We start from the raw sequence: 12,105 nt of genomic DNA, 5'->3' as shown, positions 1-12,105 counted from the left end.
CATTTAAACAACAAAGTACCAATAAAACCGAGGCTGGTTAGCCAACAAAGCCTAGGGATGGACAGGAAGCCCCAGCCTCCGCTCGCACCTCCCTGGACCCGCGCTTGACCCCTACTCCCATGCTTGCTAAGCCACCTGCGCTTACCCAGGCCCCATCTGCCTCCGCCGCAATTGCCAAGTTTTGAAAAAACATGGCGATCACAATGCTGTGCACATTGACGTATATGCAAAATGGCACCATGAATGCACGCAAGATTGACGGCACCATTTTGTGTACGTCTATGCACAGTGCTGCGATCACCATGTTTTTTTCAAAACTTGGCAACTGCAATAGAGGCAGAAGGGGCCAGGGGAAGTGTGGGTAGCTCAGTCAGTGCACGGGGTGGGGGGGGCAGTCAACCAGGGGCAGGGGCTCTGCAAGGGTGGCTCGGCAGGGTGCGGTCGGTTGGCTGGAATCCCGGACTGCGATGGGCGCCTGCACCATCCCTAAGGAAGGCTTCCTGGAAAAGAGCTGTTTTCAGGAGGCACCGAAATCAACCCAGCGTTGGTGCCTGCCTGACCTCCAGGGGCAGGGAGTTCCATAGGACAAGTGCCACCACAGGGAAGGCTCGTCTTCAGGTGGACTGCAGCTGGGCCATGGGTGTACGTGGAACCACTAGGAGCAAGCCCTCTGACGTCCTCAGTGATTGGGCAGGCTGGTAAGGGAGAAGGCGCTCTCTCAGGTATCCTGGTCCCGAGTAATGCAAAGCATTTTGGGGTGGCTTGGTCTTGAATGGGCAATTAAAACCCAATTAGCTTTACAAAAGACTTGCTCCTGGTAGAGATGAAAACACCTCGAACGGGTTTGTGGATATGGATCCACACAGCTGCCTGCATTTTGGGGCTCTCCTTGGGGGTGTGGCTATGGGGACTGTCATGATAACCGCCCGCACTTCACGATTTTGCCACTGCATCACTGGGCGTGACGACTGTCATGGTCCCGTCCCCTTTACACTAAGGTGCAAGAGACATAAACAGGCAGCATGCTAGCTTAACGCTTCAGACTGGAGCATGATTGAATGGCCTTGGACTGCGCTTTTTGCTGGGGACACCCCTTCCTCTGTGAGCAGCTTGCCAGGGTCGTGGGTGACCCAGTTCAGATTCCAAGAGGGGTCACCTCCCCATTCCTCCAGGTTCAGTGTCTGATTGCAAAGAGCCTGGGGGAGCAGGCCCAGGGCCAGCGCCAGGTTTTTGAAGACCCTTGGGCAAGACACCCTCAACGGGCCCCTCCCTTGGTCAGTCTCCCTTCTCACCACCCAGCATCATCAGCTGCTGTTACTCTTCATCCTCTTCCTCATCCCTGCTACCACTTGCTTGCTTGGCAGGCAGGGAACCAGTGAACAGGTAGGCAGCAGTGTGGCCCACTGCAGTGGACCAGCGTGGGGCCATATTGGAGCCGAGCAAAGGCTGGGCCTGAGGGGTCTCCACTGTGGAGTCTTTGAGTGTGTACGTGGCCACCCCCGCCCTCTTTCTTTCCCAAAAACGCAAGATCTGCAAGGTTCTGAAAAGCAGTTTGCCAAATCAGCAAAAGTTTCTATATGAGCCATCCAGACAAGGAACTGCCTGTATGTCACCATCCTGCATGTCACCATCCTCTAGACAAACCACCCAACAGTCTAAGAACTCTTTCTCAGTAAAGTGTCTTTGGGTGTTGGGCGAGAACAGCAGTGACATCTCCTGCTCCTCCTTCTCACCACTGTTGTCTATGCTGGACTGAAAGGCAGACGAACAAGCAGGCTGCAACAGCGAAGGAGAAGAGCACGTCCAGAGGGCTCTTGTCAGTGGGCCCCTGCTGGGGTGTGGGCCCTTGGCAGGTGCCCGACCAGGCCTACTCTTGGCGCCGGTCCTAGTTGTGGCCATGCGGTCTGCATTTCACACTGGTATTAAGATGGAGATTACAAACTGAATGAATTAGGGTGATTCCAGATGGCCACTGAAACCGGAACGTGGTGCTTGGAACATCACGTGCCCAACCAGGCTGACCCTTGCCACTGGCCCTGATCTGGCCCACAAGATAACAACCTCACTCAGGGACTTTTTGAAACGCCGTTTGGATGCGCAAAGAACTGATTAGTGCCTGTGCATTAATTATTATCTCTAAAGCGTCTGCATGAACTAAGTTACTGCAGTATAAACCAGTGTGATGTTGCTATGCGGCTTGCGTGGTCTGGTCTCCGTGCAACCACGCTTGGAAGACTGTGTGCAGTTCCACACGTGGAGTAAGGGAAACATTGCACCTCTCAAAGGGTATTGTAGAGCTGTTGGAGAAGGTGCAGAAAAGGGCAACTAAAATAACCAAGGGGCTGGAGCAATTCCCCCATGAGGAAAGGCTACAACATCTGGGACCGCTGACCTTAGGAAAAGGGTGAGTCAGGGGAGACGTGATAGAGGTGTACAAACTTATGCATGGCGTGGAGTAAGGGAAACATTTTTCCTCCCTTTCTTCTAATATTAGAACCTGGGCTCATCCCACGAAGCTGAATGGTGGGAACATAACTGACAGATAAAAGGAAGTGCTTTATCACATACCACATAGCTAAACTATGGAATTCCCTAGCACAAGATATAGTGATGGCCACCAACTTGGATGGCTTTAAAAGGGGATTAAGCAAATTAAGGGGATTAAGTACATTCATGGAGGATAAGGCTACGGATGGCTACTAGCCATGCTGGCAGTATATTGTCTCCAGTATCAGAGGCATAAGCCACTCAATACCAGTTGGTGGGGAAAGCGAGTGGGAGGGTGTGATTGTGCTCATGTCTGCTTGCGGGCTTCTCATGGGCCTCTGGTTGGCCAATGTGGGAACAGAATGCTGGACTGGATGGCCCTTTGACTCCACGAAGCCCATCTCAAGGAGTCTGGTGGGGGAAGCGGGACATGATATTAAGCAGGCAGAGAAAGCAGGCAGGAAGAGAAGAAGCAGCGGGATTTTCTCTGGGCAACATCCTCAATCAGCCTTCCCCAATAGGAGGCCTTCTGGATGTTTTGGACTACAACTCCCATCAACTCCAGCCAGCACGGCCAATGGTCAAGAATGCTGGGAGTTGTCGTTGGGGAGGGCTGCTGTAGGGAGCTAAAATAAAAATAAAACAAAACATGTACTGAGACTTCCTTCTAAAATGAGGGATAACCAGTTTCTTGCGGACCACTGTGGCAATCCAGGCAGGGCTGGCATCAAGGTTAGGCCTAGCTGGGCATCTGCCAAGGTCCCACATCCCAGCAGGGGCCCACTGATGGGAGTTCCCTGGAGTTCTCCTCCTCTTCCCTGTTGCAACCTCCTTGTTCATCTGCCTCTTGCTCTGGCCCAGACAACTGTGCTGATGAGAAGGAGCAGGAGACGCCACAGCCTTCTTGTTCACTGGCATTCTGCCTGCCAAGCAAGCAAGTGGTAGCAACGATGAGAAAGAGGAGGAGGAGGAAGGGCGAGAGCAGCTGCTGACAATGGTGGTGAAAAGGTAGACTCGTGGAGGGACGGGGGCCATTGAGGGGTCCTTGTGTAAGGGCCCTCCAAAACCTAGAGCCAACATTGAGAACTGCATCCACTATTAATATATAGCCAGGGCTGGCCCAAGACTTCTGCTGTCCGAGGCGAAGGACAAGATGGCACCCCCTCTTGTTCCATGTACAGAAGCCGACTGGACTGCCCATTGAATTTTCTTTGAGTTTGGCAATGGGACAGCATCCTTCATCACACCTGAAGGCAGCAGGACAGAAGGGCAGGCTGCATGGTCCAGAGCTCTCTCCTCTAACAGCTTGCTGCCGCCTCCCAGCATCTGCCACCTTAGGGTAGGGCCTAATGGTAGGGCCAGCCCTATATATAGCAAGAGTGGGGAACCTTTAAAGCCCCCCCCGATACTGGTGGACTATAACTCCCATCATAACTGACCATTGGCTATTCTGCCGGGGCTGATGGGAATTGGAATCCAACCACATATGGAGGGCCACAGGTTTCCTACCCTGGGATACAGAATGTACGCTGATGAACAAATACGTACGCTCAACTAGGTGAACCTGCCATTTTCCCTTTTTCCTGTATTTGAACTTGCTAAATTTCAAGTTCCTTCTCTCCCAGATATGAAGAGCTTTGCAAATGTTGGTAAATTATTAGAAAAAAACTATCTGAAATGAAATTCTCACCCATCTGCACCAGCCAAATTCAGTAGGCACAGCTGTTCCTGGCATGGAGAGGACCATTTTATTTATTTATTTATTTCTATACCGCCCAATAGCCGAAGCTCTCTGGGCAGTTCACAAAAACTAAAACCAAACAACACACAATAAAACAATTTAAAATATATAGAACATTAAAACCACAATATAACAATACAACCACAATAAAACCTAGCAGCAGTGCAGGAGTTTAAAATACAGATTTAAAACAGCAAAGATAAAAATTTAGAAAGCTAAAATGCCTGGGAAAATAAAAAGGTCTTCACCTGGCGCTGAAAGGAATACAATGTAGGCGCCAGGCGAACCTCACTAGGGAGCTCATTCCAGAGCCGGGGTGCCACAGCAGAAAACCATGCTGTACCTGGCTGCCATAGAACTGTTAAAGATGAGGAGCCTGTCAGAAAAAAAGACATAGCAACCCTAATTCAGCCTAACATTTATATTATTATTGTTATTTTCTATGCTACCATATAGCCAAAGCTCTCTGGGTGGTTCACAAAAACACACACATCAAAATACAAGATAATAAAAACAAAATATAAAATGTATAACATACAAAATTTAAAACAATGTAAACAGCTAAAAATTTTACAGTAAGATACTGGATCTGATAGAAACAACTGACATAAATGCCCCATTATATGCCATCAAATGCCTGGGAGTAGAGGACAGACTTAACCTGGTGCTGAAAAGGTGACAGTGTTGGCTCCAGGCGGGCCTCAGTGGGGAAAGCATTCCATCCATAATCATGGGGCCACCACTGAAAAGGCCCTCTTCCTTGTTGTCACCTTCCGAGCTGGCAGGGGAAGTACTTGGAGGAAGGCTTCTGATGTTGATCATAGTGTCCGGGTAGGTTCAGGTCTGGAGAGGCTCTCCGTCAGATATTGTGGGCCTAAGCCGTGTAAGGGTTTGTAGGTTAGAACCAGGACCTTGAATCGGACGCTGAAACATATAGGCAGCTAATACAAGTGGACCAGAATTGGTGTTATATGCTCAGACCTTCTGGTCCCTGTTATTAATCTGGCTGCCACATTTTGCTCAAGCTGCCGCTTCTGAACAATCTTCAAGGACAGCCCCACGTAGAGTGCAATGCAGTAATTTCAGCTAACATAGTTGAATACGCAGGGTTTCAGATCCAGGCTTTTAAGAGCAAAGCACTCAAAGCCCTGGACCTGGATGGAGGGATCCCAGTTCCTCCCACATTAATTTTTTTAATAAAAAATCTTAAGTTTTTTTCCTCCTGATTATGGAGAACGTTGCAAAAGTTGGTAAATTCTTTTCAAAAGCAAACTGAAATGAAATTCACACCCATCCCTTTGTTCAGCTGTGTGGCGCAGGCATGCGAAGGGCAAGGGAACCTATGTTGTAAATGAAGAACAACGGATTACATTGCTGTCTGCCAGAGAGAGCTGGTAAGCTTTTACAGGTGGTATGAATTTCACAGTTCACGGTTTTCCATAATGATACATTACATCTTTGGAGGCCGTCCTATTTGCATCCTATAATTCTGGTTGCAGTCCAGGACTCAGAAACCCACAATTGTACAGCTGTATTCATTAGCCATGCTTCAGGAACACATCCCAGTAGGATCTGGTTTTTATCTGAAGATTAAAAGCTCAATATAGCTTTGATTAAAGAGAGAGGCTCTTTATTCTCAACACACCCTTGGATTGCAGGGCTGCTGCTGCTCATAGAAATGAGGAATCTTCATAAATAGGGTTGCTAGCCATGCTGATTCTGGGATCGGCTCTGTGATTTTAGCAGCTGCACTGAAGGCCGGCCCGCCGGCCCAAGATGCTTCACTGCCTGAAGTGAATAATACAGCTTAATGAATACAGCTGTACAGTCGTGGCTTTTCAAAGCGATCGCTGAATCTTGCTTCAGCGCTGGTGATGGGACAGTTCTGCCCTCCTACACCTCGCCACCGCCCTGCAAGAACCCTGCTGGCTTGACATTCATGGCAAAAAGTGATATTAGCAGTATGCTAGAGACAATGAACTAAAACTCAGGAAAGAATCAGAAGGAATCTTATGTTTAGGAGGCAGGGAAAGTGTAGTCAAAGGCCAGAATGACCATTTCAAGTAAGGGCTTGAATGTCAAGGGCTTAACATGTACTGGAGCAATTTCAGATGAACAAAGAGGGTTGCGTCTCCAAACAGGTTTGTTTTGTGAAAGCTCACGTGGATCAGAAGCTTCCTTATGCAACAGAGTCAATATGACACTCCCTTACTGAACGGATCATGTTTTTGAAACATTGCCTCTGGTTAATGTGTAGGAGAGGAGAGGAGAGTATAGGAACTGTCATGCCAGCGTTGGAAAGTCTTGTGGGACTTACAACAGAGTTGCCTTATATAGAGAAAGCGTGGCAACACAGCATTTAGCATCGGAGGCAATAAAGGCAGGCTAGAGCCAGTTTAGAAGAAGTTCAAATCAATTTACTTTATTAGTGTTTTTATACATATCGTCAGAGAACACAATCTAACATTGTTTACCTACAAGTACCCCCTAATGCTGGGTGTGTGAGTGTAAGTGAACAAAGGCATGAGATATTACTTGCTTCCTTTCTGGAAGGGCACATGGCGCTTGTTGCAAAGGCAAGAGGAAACGGAGGAGGAAGAAGGCGCAGGAAAAAGGAACTGATCAGACAACAAGGGGATGAACAAGACAAGGAGCTGTTGATGCAACATATTCTCTATCACCCCCTAGTGTCTGGAAGCATGCGGAGTTGATCCTGTTATCCAGCAGCTAGAGCAGAGCAAAGGTCTTATTCAGCATTCTGCTTCCCACAGTTGCTAATCTGGAAGGCTCCAGGCTGTAAGCCAGCTAACAGTAGTTTAGGAGGCTTAGAGATCCATAGTGCTCTCTGCTTTGGTTCATTATTAAGTGCAATTTCCTTGCGAGGGGGCTCCTTGGCTTGTAAGATGAGTCAAAGGTTGATATGGCTTCCTCAGCACAGTCCATGCTAATGAGCTCTGGTACCGTTTATCTTATCAGAGTCTTGGATGCGCCTGGGAAGTGAAGCTCTGTTTGTCTTAAAGCTACAGGTGTCTGTGCTGGGAATATTCTGATCATCTTGCTTCTGCCAAATATGTTACCAAGCACTGTTAGGCTATGCTGGGAAAGTTGCAAATTAACGCTTGCTTCTGTCATGCTGCCTCACTGCTGACATGTATGGTATAAAACCCATCTTGCACCACAGCTCTTTGGTGAGAGAAGCTGTCTGATGATCCAACCATTGGGTATGCCTGCGCACTGTAAGTACTCAATAAAGTCTCCTCGTAAGCAAATCTGGATCTGGCGTATCACTTTCTCGGCACCTCCAAACCTTAGCAGCCCACGGCCGGGGCATACATAACCAGAAGCCCCCAGAATGATCATGACCAGGGAATGAGTGTAATAGTCCTCAAACATTCTTTGTCTCCAGCACTGGGGAATCAGAGGCATTCTGCTACTGTGCATGGGGGCTCAATTTAGTTGTCATGGGTCACAGGGCTGATATCACCACCTAGCAACCTTGGGCAGCTGCCAGGATCCCAGCATCATGGGTGGGTGAGGGGAGTGACTCACCGCAGAATGCCTGCCCTTTAATTCCTCCCTTTGAGCAGCACCAGGCAGCCATGTTCTGAGTTCCAAGCAGCATCAAGCAGCTAAGTCTGGCTGCCATTTTAATTTCCCATGATGCCCAGATGTAGTGTCACTGTGGGGCATTGTGGGAAAATCAGATGGCAACCCTGAGGCAACCACTCAGAGGCTGTGGCTACTGTGGCTACTACGTAAGCCTGCCAGGGTTCACCAAAAGCGGAGCGGACCCACCAGAGTGCGCTTTGCTCTGCCCCCTCCCCCAAAGCTGGAACTGGTCCTGATGGCTAAAATAGTGTTAAGACTCCTCTGCAAATGAGTCTGGTCCTTTTAAAAGCTCTCAAAGCTTTTAAAAAACCTTTGAAAAGCCATCTTTTACAAACCTATTTAAAAAACATTCTGTCCAAGAACTCTTTGTGTTCTCTTGTTCCCCGGAGGGTCGACAGTCGCCGCTCCAGTTCTCTTACTTTTTCTTCCAGCAGCGTGATCAACTTGCACTTGTTGCAGGTGTAGGCCATGTTGTTCTCAGGCAAGAAAACAAACATGGCACACACCTTGCAGGTCACCACCACTGGAGAGCCTTGTCCTTCCATTGCCTCTTTTCCCTTTTTGTGTCTAGCTTTCTGATTGTTCTAGACTAGCCTGTGCCTGGTCCTCTACTCACTGGAGGTTAGAAGCAGAGTCCCTCTGGCGTGGATGTGTGTGTTACAAGAAAAATAATTTTAAAAAATGTTAGGGGCCTCCCCTGCCGAACTCCCCTGGCCAACTCCTGTTTGCTCCCCCGGTTCGCTCACTCTGGTCACTCGCTCTCTGGGAGCTTGCTTGCTTCTGTAGTCCCTGGACCAGCTGGAGCAGCTTCCTCTGCTCTGCTCAGCAAAGCTGGGAGGCGGGAAACAGACATCTGGATGTTACAAAATAGATTCGGGGCTGAGGCCCCGTGGGCCTCTGCCTAGTAATGCCCCTGGTTCCTTAAGTGAGGAAGAAAAGGAGGCAGCCCAGAAAGAGGGACGGTGCAAAATGTCAGTCTGCAGACCCAAACGTGTGTGAACGCTCTTACCTTTTACAAGTATGGCCTGTGTCATCCAAGAGTGGCAGCTCAACAGCCAGACAACAACAGGCTCTTTAGACTCTGCATTTTGAGGCCCATGGGCAACGTTTGCCAATGCAAACAGCAAAACATCAGTGTGTGTTGCTGTTCAGCGCCAGTGTGGTGTGGTGATTCGAGTGTTTGATTGGGAGCCGGGAGATCCAGGTTCTAGTCCCCACTCAGCCATGGAAGCTCACTGGGTGACGTTGGGCCAGTTGCAAACTCTCAGCCCAACCTACCTCACAGGGTTGTTGTTGTGAGGATAAAATGGAGAGGAGGAGGAGAATGATGTACGCTGCTTTGGGTTACTTGAAGGAGAAAAGGCGGGATATAAATGCAATAAATAAATGAATGAATGAATAAATGTATAAATAAATATGTATATTTATTTATATTTATAAATAAATAAATACAGGTATTTATTTATTAAATACATAATAAAATATTTATTTATAAAATAAACAAAATGTCCTGTGTTTGTGGCACTCAAGGTTCCTGGAAGATGTCCTACTGTGCAACTAGACAACATCTGGGCTCTTGATCAGAGCCAGTGTTCAGGAGTGTGTGATTCTTCGTTTCTATCAAAGAAACGGGTTGTCGGTCCATTTCTGGGCACAGTTCAATGTGCTGATCAATGGTGCAGTGAGTGGAGTCAGGGCTCACAGGGATGCAGGACCGGCACTTTTTCATTAGCAGGGATGCTGGTGTCACCTGCCAGCCCCTTAAACTTCCCTGGTTGCTCTGAGCTGAGCTGAAATCCTCACAGCAGCTGGGGGAAATACATTTTTCTCAGCAACAACATATTGTTCCCTGTTGTAATGCAAAGGATTTTGGGGCTGGCTCGGTCTCGTATGGCCAGTTAAGACCCACTAGCTTTATAGAAGACCTGCTCCTGGTGGAGATGGAAACAGCTAGAGCTGGTTTGTTGATCTGGATCAACACCGCTGCCTGCATTTTGGGACTGTTCTTGTGAGCGTGGCTATATGGACTGTCAGAATGCGCGTCTGCACCCAAGATTATTTCTTTTAGAGCCCTAAACAGCTGGGGATCCGGATATCCAGAGTGTGGGAAGGTAGAACGTAAATCAGGATCTACTAGTAGATAGGTAAGCATTTCTAAATTCCAAATGATTTAACAGTTGCAACAATGAAGCGATCTTTTCTACCTGAATTAGGCTGCTGAAGTGAGGAAAGCTTGTGGGGGAAACCAGCCGTAGACATTTGTGTGAAAGGACTGGGAGCTCCGTTCAGTTCTGGTACTGAAAACAAAGTCCTAGCCTCAGAATGTGCTCAAGAGGCACCCTTGTCCTTGAATTCTAAGTGTAGGCCTTTTGCACCTGTCTCTGGTTGGTGGATCACAGGGTTTTAGTAAAAAACCAAGTAGGTCCGACAGACCTGAAACCTGCCCACACCTGAGCCAAAAGAACAGCTTCTCCTGTACAATCCTCCCTGTCAATTGTGATCAATAGGATCATAGAATCATAGAACAGTAGGGTTGCAAGGGGCCTACAAGGCCATCGAGTCCAGCCCCCTGCTCAATGCAGGAATCTAAGTCAAAGCATCCCTGACAGATGGCTGTCTAGCTTCATCTTGAATGCCTCCAGTGTGGGAAAGCCCACCACCTCCCTAGGGAATTGGTTCCATTGTCCTATTGCTCTGTCAGTACGTTTTCCTAATGTTCAGCCGGAATCTGGCTTCCTGTAATTTGAGCCCATGATCCCTGCACGCTGGGATGATGGAGAAGAGATCCCGGCCTTCCTCTCTGTGACAACCTTTCAAGTACTTGAAGAGCGCTATCACATCTTTCCTCAGTTTTCTCTTCTCAAGGCTAAACATGCCCAGTTCTTTCAGTCTCTCCTCACAGGGAATTGTTTCCAGTCCCCTGATCATCTTTGTTGCCATCCTCTGAACCCTCTCCAGCTTGTCTGCATCCTTCTTAAAGTGTGGTTCTCAGAACTGGACACAGTACTCCAGATGAGGCCTAACCAGTGCTGAGTAGAGGCGAACTAGTACTTCCCAGGATTTGGAAGCTATACTTCTATTAATGCAGCCCAAAATAGCATTAGCCTTTTTTGCAGCTACATCACATTGTTGGCTCACATTCAGCTTGTGATCTACAACAATTCCAAAATCCTTCTCGCTTGTAGTGTTGTTGAGCCAAGTATTCCCCATCTTGTAACTGTGCATTTGGTTTCTTTTTCCTAGGTGCAGAACTTGGCATTTATCCCTATTAAATTTCATTCTGCTGTTTTCTGCCAGCACTCCAGCCTATCAAAATCACTTTGAATTTTGTTTCTGTCTTCCAAGGTATTAGCTATCCCGCCCAATTTTGTGTCATTTGCAAATTTGATCAGCATTCCCTGCACCTCCTCCTCCAAGTCATTAATAAAAATGTTGAGGAGCACTGAGCCCAGGACTGAGCCCTGCGGTACCCCGCTCGTTACCTCTCCCCAGTTTGAGAAGATCCCATTGATAAGCTCTCTTTGAGTCCTGTCTTGTAGCCAACTGTGGATCCACCCTTTAGGAGAGGCCCTTTTGCAGGTCCTGCCACTGTCTCAACAAGTGCAATCGACAGAATACAGTGGGAAAGCTCTTCTCAGTGGTAGAGCCAAAGATGTGGAGTTCCCTGCCCTGGAGATCCGTTTAGGCCTCTTGTGATGGGTCTTTCGCCATCATCTGAAGGTCAAAGAGACCACGTGAAGATGTTCTGGCTTCCTTCCTGTTCTTGGACTGAGCTTGTCTTCTTTGGGTTGATGTAATTTTTTAAATCCTTTTTTCAATGTTTTAAATTGTTATTGTTATTGAATTTGTTTTAATTTCATTATGTCAGCTGCCCTGAGTGCTTTGCTTTCAGCCAGGGGCGCAGAACCTCTTTCAGCCCGAGGGCCGAATTACATTTCCAAGCAGCTTTCGGAGGCTGCATGTCAGTGGTGGGTGGGGCCAAATGCAAAACAGACAGGGCCAACATACCAAAAATGCCACCCTATTTTACCTTAACGCGCTTCCTGCCGGTAGCCACGCCTTTGGAGAGGCATTTCAGCCTTTTAGAAAGTGGAAAAAACTGCACAAACCTGGAACGCCACCAAATCATCAGTGGGAAGAGGGAAAGGGGTGTGGCCATTGAGGGAAACCTGGAGGACCGGATTGGGGCACAAGGAGGATGTTATTTGGCCCATGGGCCTGAGATGACCCACTCCCTGCTTTAAGTGGAAAGGCTAGACATGTTAAAA

The sequence above is a fragment of the Heloderma suspectum genome, chromosome 13 (assembly GCF_057233095.1).
Source record: "Heloderma suspectum isolate Gila_16-S chromosome 13, 16-S_ref, whole genome shotgun sequence".
Lineage (NCBI taxonomy): Eukaryota > Metazoa > Chordata > Lepidosauria > Squamata > Helodermatidae > Heloderma > Heloderma suspectum.
Note: the sequence above shows the minus strand (reverse complement) of the source record.